Source organism: Drosophila subpulchrella, chromosome 3L (assembly GCF_014743375.2).
Source record: "Drosophila subpulchrella strain 33 F10 #4 breed RU33 chromosome 3L, RU_Dsub_v1.1 Primary Assembly, whole genome shotgun sequence".
NCBI lineage: Eukaryota > Metazoa > Arthropoda > Insecta > Diptera > Drosophilidae > Drosophila > Drosophila subpulchrella.
The window spans coordinates 3,344,471-3,352,304 of record NC_050612.1 but is presented as its reverse complement, the minus strand read 5'-3'; positions in this window follow the sequence as shown (position 1 = coordinate 3,352,304).

The following is a 7,834-nucleotide window of genomic DNA, read 5'->3' as shown; positions in this document are numbered from 1 at the left end:
AATGCCTTTGTGGAGTTAAGAACAGCATTGTCGAACCCGCCAGTCCTGTCAATTTTCAACCCCCATTACGAAACGGAATTGCATACTGATGCGAGCTCTCATGGCTTTGGTGGAGTACTATTGCAAAAACAGTTAGATAAGAAGCTTCATCCCGTTTTCTTTTACTCAAGAAAAGCTACCGCAGCCGAGTCTCGTTAGCACAGTTTCGAACTTGAAACCTTGGCAACTATATACGCCTTACATCGTTTCCGTATATATTTGGAACACAAGCCTTTCCTAATTGTAACAGATTGCAGTTCCTTGGTTCAAACGTTGAGTAAAAAATCCATCAATCCTCGTATTGCCCGTTGGTCCCTTGAGTTAGAAAGTTTTAATTATTCGATAGCCCATAGGTCGGGTTCAAGTATGGCTCATGTCGATGCACTACGTAGGCAAACGGAGGTGTTAGCTGATGACGTGGTTGAAGGAGTTTCCGATCCGTGTGTGACACCGTCTATGATTAAAAATCCGTGTGTACCTGATATACCTTGTAAACCTGAAAACCCGGTTGAACCTAAAATACCTAGTGAACCTGAAAACCCGGTTGAAAATAAAATACCTAGTGAACCTGAAAACCCGGTTGAACCTAAAATACCTTGTAAACCTGAAAATTCGATTGAATCCGTGAAAGTATTCCCCGAAGTTAGTAAACTTGTTGGAATTGTTGGAGCAGACCCATGCGACATTGATTTGCTTTTGCAGACGGAGCAGATGAGGGATGACGAAGTGCGAACCTTGCGACAGAAATTGGAGAAAGGAAAGATAGAACGGTTTGTTTTAATTGATGGAATAATTTATAGAAAGAATGATAACGGAAGGTTATGTTTGTATGCCCCAACTCAAATGCAAGAACAGTTGATCAGATTAAGTCATGAAAAGTTGGGTCACCTTGGAGTTGATAAATGTGTTGACGACATGAAAAATAAGAATTGATTTCCGTTGTTGAGAAGCAAAGTTGAATCCTTTATCCGCAATTGTTTGTCATGCATCCTTCATTCAATACCTAAAAGTGTCCATGACCGTACCCTCCATAGTATTCCGAAGGTCCCAATTCCGTTTGATACCATTGACATTGACCATTTGGGTCCGCTGCCTTGTATCAACTCAAAAAGAAAACACCTGTTAGTTACTATCGACGCTTTTACCAAATTCGTGAAATTTTACCCAGTTAATTCTACCAGTACCAAAGAAGTTAATGCCAGTCTTTCAAAATACTTTGAGTATTATAGCCAACCGCGACGAATTATTTCGGATCGTGGTACCTGTTTTACATCATTTGAGTTTTCTAGTTTCCTAAGTGAGCGAAATATAGGGCACGTTAAAGTTGCTACCGCAGCCCCTCAGGCGAACGGTCAGGTGGAACGCATAAACCGAGTGTTAACCCCGATGTTAGGTAAACTATCCGAGCCGTTGAACCAATCCGATTGGTACACGTTGGTCAACCGAGTTGAATTTGCAATTAATAATTCCGTTCAGAAGAGTACTGGAAAAACTCCTAGTACTTTGCTTTTTGGTAGCAACCAGCGGGGACCCGTTGTAGACGAATTATCCGAATATCTTGGGAAGTTTAGCCTTTCTAACCCGTGTGATATTACCTCCGAAAGGATAAAAGCTATTGAGAATATTAAACGGTCACAAGCTCGTAGTGAATCCATATATGCCCTAAGAAGTATACCCCCATGAAGTATAATAATAATGACTTTGTTGCTATTCGAAATGTTGATGTTAGGCCTGGACATTGTAAGAAATTCGCACCTAAATACCGTGGGCCATACAAAATTAGTCGAGTACTTCCCAACGATCGCTACGAGGTAACCGATATAGAAGATTGTCAGCTCACAAAACTGCCTTATAGAGGAATACTTGAAGCTGAAAGGTTAAATCCGTGGATGCAAGTGTGTAATAAGACTATAGGATTGTGCGTGTGACGATCGAGGCCGATCAAATGTCAGGTTGCCCAAATGTAAACATCTAGTCAATATCATGACGAACTATTAGCTTTAAGTGTGAATTGTACAAATATAATAATCGATAAATAATGTGAACTGATAAAATGTCACACATAAATGTAAGTTAGGATTTAAGAGAACCAGGGGACGGTCACTTTAGACCGTATTTTGGTGAGAAGAACACGTTTTTGGAAAGCAAAAAACTAAATAAAATAAAACGAAGCCCATCCTAGTGGCTTCTAGAAAACATTTTTTAAGTGAAATGTATTGGTCTCATCAATACCTATCGATTGACTTAAAAATAAGTTTGCCACGCCCACAAACCGCCCAAACCTGTGGCGCACACAATTTTCATGCTAGAAAACAAATTTTAACTGAAATGTATTAGTCTTGTCAATACCTATCGATTGACTCAAAAAAGTTTGCCACGCCCACTTAAACGCCCACAAACCGCCCAAGTCTGTGGTGCCCACAACTTTCATGCTAGAAACAAAAATTATTATTATTTAAATTATTGAAAATAAAGCACCAAACTAAGTTTTTTATGAGGATGTTTTGAAAAAACAAAGCGAAGCTTTTTGTTATAGAATGTCCCGCAAATGGACATCTTGCAAAAGAAATTTGAATCACTTCAAAAGAAAGTACTCAACTTGTCTTACATCCCACACTGAGGCTTGCATAAATAGGCGGAGATCGACAGGTACGTCAAAATTGCCTTATTTGTTGTCGGGAGCAAGGGCAGCTTCAAATATAATCAAATCCACGACTGGAAATATTAAATTATTAATAAATTCACCAAGTACGGCTGCGCGTAAGGGCGGTAACATGTAAAAAATGGGCGGTGGAACACCATTTTTCTCAATATATGTTCATTATATCAATATAAAACCAAATCAAAAGTATACACCTTTATATTAAATTTTGTTTTTAAGGTAAGTATTTTCTTTACTATTTTTATATTATTTTTAATGATATAACAGAAAATTTCTGCCAAAAAGGGGCAGAGCCACGCCTTTTTTCTGTTAATTTGCCTATTATAAACCTGTCGCCGCCGAAATCTGTTACAATAGACAGATCTAATGAGCCCGCTATAATGTTCCAATCAGCAGATGAGTGGCTGGAATTGTACCGTTCAACACAAGCTTTAAGCGCACTTGTCGGGTACGCGAGCACCTACTTCGCCCGCGCTTATTCGGTACAGCACCAGCCACCGTCTGCTACGATTATTTTTAAAGCGGTTCCCTTACTTATTTTTCTCACGGCTATATGTAATGCCATACAGACAGCAGTTATATATTGAATAATAAATTGGATATATGTTACCCTGCGAGTTTTACTAGAACCGGGACGTGCTACGTAAAGTCGAGGACAGGGTGGCGCTGGCCTCAACAAAACCCAAACACAAAACTAAGCTCAAATATTTGGTTTTGTTTTGAAGTTATTAATTTTGGCCACAAAAAGTGGTCAACCAGCCTCTAGTGCATTGGTGGTTAAGAATCCCCTAGGACGGTACTTTAAAGTCATCCAAAATCAAAATAATGGGTTAGTGATAGATAAACGGTGTGATAAACGGCCTTGCAAGCGTTTAAGACTGTCGGGACAGCATATGATTGGAAAGTAATATTCAAAGAGGTTCACAACAGGGATACTGTAACATATATTGACGCCCAGAGCGCAGAATTCTTGAAGGGAAAGGGTGCTCTAATCGAATTTTAGAACTGGAAGCTGCCTGTAACCATCTGAAATCGTAAATTGATGCTCCGCAGTAGAGCTGCAAAAAAATCGATAGAACCATCGATAGTATCGATGGTTGGCCGCCGGTGACCGACTTCGATATTTTTCAGACTATCACGATAGTCTTACACAAAATTCCCATCACTTGGACTTCGAACTAATAAGAAGGTACGCACATTTTGCATACGGAAAATGTAATATATACTAATTTCTCTCGTTTTCGACAAAAATATTCAAATTCTGGTGGTTCCGGTGTTGTTGTGGTTCGTTAAAAATGGATGGCGGTGCAAAAAGTAAGTGGATGGCAAAGATATAAAGAGCTTAAACTCACATATATTCTTCATGATACTATAGCTGGAGACAAGGATGTGGAGCAGGATGTGAAGCAGGGTGTGGAGCACGATGTGGAAATCGTGTGCAACATGCAAGGAACAAAGTCGTTAAAAAAGGTCAACCGACTTGGAAGTTCGGTGTGGGATCTTTTTGAGAGGACCAAAGATGGAAATACAGCCAAATGCCTCATATGTAAAATGGTGTATAAGACTAGTGGAAACACCAGCAACCTTGCTGATCATCTCAGGAGATTCCACCCGACCCAAAATCAACATAAGCCAACACAAGCGACCGTCAAAAAAATATCAACAAATTTTTTTTAAAGGAATACCCCTATTATATTGGTTTTACATGAATATCCCTAATGTTTAAATTAAAACTATCGATGGGGCTACCATCGATGTTTTTGCAGCTCTACTCCTGAGTTGGAAGCTTTTGAGAGGTTGTCTATGCAGAGGGAAGTATTTTTTCATGCGTTTTCAATATGTCAAATTCGAACAGCTAATGTCGTAAACGCCTGGTCGCGGTGGCATCGCATAATAAAAAAAAGAATATGAATGCATTATAGGTCAGTGTGGGGAGAGAAAATGCAAGATGCGAAAAGCCTCGCCCATCGCGAGCCACTACCGGAATGAGGTAATTAAAATTGGTATTAAGTTAATTGGGGAGACACATAACACCTATCTCGCATACGGTTCTGGGACTATCCATTTTTTTATGCAACAATTTTTGGATGTGTATGCGATTCTAAAAGAAATCCCAAAACGACAAGTACAGAAATCCCCTAAAATCTAAAAAAATACTGAATACGCACAAATCGATTCGGTACTTCAAGTTTTTATACTGAATCGATTTTCGTGTGCTGATTTTCCGATGATGCGAGTTTTAGCGACTCTTTTTCCTACACGTGTATTTTATAGCCTAGCACTCAGATCGGCTAAGAGTTTCACTAGTCGAAAAATCTTATTCTTTGTAGTGTGACCGAAGTCAAGCGGCTGGGTTTGTTGCTAAAGCCTAGTACTCAGATCGCCTAAGAGTTTCACTAGTCGAAAAGTCTTATTCTTTGTAGTGTGACTGAAGTTTTCAAAGTTCACCCGCAATGCATGTAGCATGGTCTTACTGTTAAGCGGCTGGGCTTGTTGCCAAACGAAAATCAAATCAATTGGAGAAATTTAAAAAGAAGGAGTCTGGTGGTTCACAAAGAAAGTAAAATAAAAATAAATGGAATGTTCAATGAATGTTTTTTGTAGTTTAAAGCTTCCTTAACGTCCCACGAATGCTTCGCCATCTTTCCCGCGCCACCGCAGTCCAGCTCCGAGTCCCAATGGGCATATTGGACCTTGAGGAGCCGGATTAGGAACGGGGTTGATCCGCTGATGCTGCAGGAAGTCGCCCAGCATCCTGGCCATGGCTTCTCCAACTGTTCCCATCGGGCGCCCTATTTTCCTCCTCCCTATAGAAGCCACCGCGTCCTCCAGCACCGCCTTAGCTGCCAAGTAGCTGGTGGTTATGGTGTACGGAGTCCTAATGGAGAGGACTTCGGAGATCATGTTACTGGTGGTTTTGCTAAAAAGATCCTTCTATTAGTGCAACGCAACCAAATTATTTTGGCCAGATCTTACTTTCTTTGCGAGGACACGCTCGGCAGGATGTCCATGTAGAGAGCGAAGTCCCACTCGGCATGTTCCTTCCCACGGGGATCCTCTAGAGGATCTCCTCCAGCACGTCAACTATTCTGCGGATTTGCCCCTGTTGTGGTATTGCTTCCTGTCGGTCGGGCAACAGCTTGGACTAGGCGTCCTTTTTCATCTGCACTGACCTCCTTTAACCGTTTTTTTGGTTTTTTCTTCCATTTAAAATTTAAATTCCCCCCCGCTTCTGCACGAACACCGCCAAAGATTAAATTTCTTATTCTTTGGGCCGCGGCTAACGGCGTTCATCGAAAATTCACTCTCAAAATCTGGTACTATTTCTGGTATTTCCTTAGCTCATCTGAGTACCGCGCTGAAAAACAGACCCGACGAAAACCTTTAGCCGCCTGTTTGCCTCTCGCTCACTCCTATGATTAGCTCGCGGTTTTCGTCGATGTGAGTACTAGGCTTAAACGAAAAACAAATCAATTGGAGAAATTAAAAAAGGAGGAGTCTGCTGGTACATAAAATAAATGGAATCTTCAACGAATGTTTTTATTTAAATAAATTTGTAGTTTAAAGCTTCCTTTTCGTCCTACGGATGCTTCGCCATCTTTCCCGCGCCACCGCAGTCCAGCTCCGTGTCTCAATAGGCATATTTTACCTTGAGGAAGTGGGAGCCGGGTTGGGAACGGGGTTGATCCGCTGATGCTGCAGGAAGTCGCCCAGCATCCTGGCAGTGGCTGGCCATGGCTTCTCCAACTGTTCTTTAGCGGGCGCCCTATTTTCCTCCTCCCTATAGAAGCTAGCGGATCCTCCAGCTCCGCTTAAGCTGCCAAGTAGCTGGTGGTTATGGTCTTCGGAGATCATATTATTGGTGGTTCAACCAAATTATTTTGACCAGATCTTACTTTCTTTGCGAGGACACGCCCGGCAGGATTTCCATGTAGAGAGCGAAGGCCCACTCGGCATGTTCCTTCCCACTGGGATTCTCTAGTGGATCTCCTGCAGCACTTCAACTATTCTGCGGATTTGCCCTGTCGTGGTATTGCTTCCTGTCGGTCAAGTCCCACAATAATGGGCAACAGCTTAAATTAGGCGTCCTTTTTCATCTGCACTGTCCTCCTTTAACCGTTTTTGGGGTTTTTCATCCATTTAAAATTTTTAAATTCCCCACCGCTTCTGCACGAACACCGCCAAAGATTAAATTTCTTATTCTTTGGGCCGCGTTCATCGAAAATTCACTCGCGAAATCTGGTATTTTTTGTGGTATTTCCTTAGCTCATCTGAGTACCGCGCTTAAAAACAGACCCGGCGAAAAGCGTTAGCCGCGTATTTGCCTCTCGCTCACTCCTATGGTTAGCTCGTGGCTTTCGTCGATGTGAGTACTAGGCTTTATGCAGAAAAAATCGCTGAAGCGTAATTTGGTCGCTGAAGCGAAAACCCCTTTCTCTAGATAGGGTAAGACGGGGGAGGGATTCGTTTAAATACAAATAATTAAAAATGTCTACAGAAATCCTTTTGCTAAAAAAATATTTCATTTGCAAATCTAAAACAGCTTTAACACATTTCCTTCAAAGGAAAAACCTAATTACAAACTAATTTTTATATTCTCAACTTGAAATTGCTTTCCTATGTTTATACCCTCAAACCTTCTCGTTACATTATTGCTAATAAAATGAATATAATTAATAGCTAGTACCAGTTCAATTAAATATTTGCTTTGTGGAATAGGCCCTTGGGGAAACCACAACAAAAAAGCTACAAAACCTCTACCTCTATGGTGGTGTGGAAATTAGAAATGTTATATATTTAGTTTAAGTAGCAAAGATAAAAGCAAGTCAAAATTGTTGGATTACAAACCATCTATTTACAAAGTTTTCGAGTTCGTAGCTGCCGGCGACCTTGCTAGTATTACAATATATGTATGTAAGTACGTGAGTTTTTGAGAATTAAAGCAGTAAGACTCACTCTTAGTGTTTGTTCAGTATCCATTTATACTTCTAAAACTTAAACTGTGATAACTTAGTTTCAAATAACTGCAAAATATCTTATTATAACTAAACTGGCATGGGAACTGGCCTACTCGAACTGATTCGTTTGATTTATTTTGAGTTTGGTTAAAATTGTATCTGAAAATCATTTAAC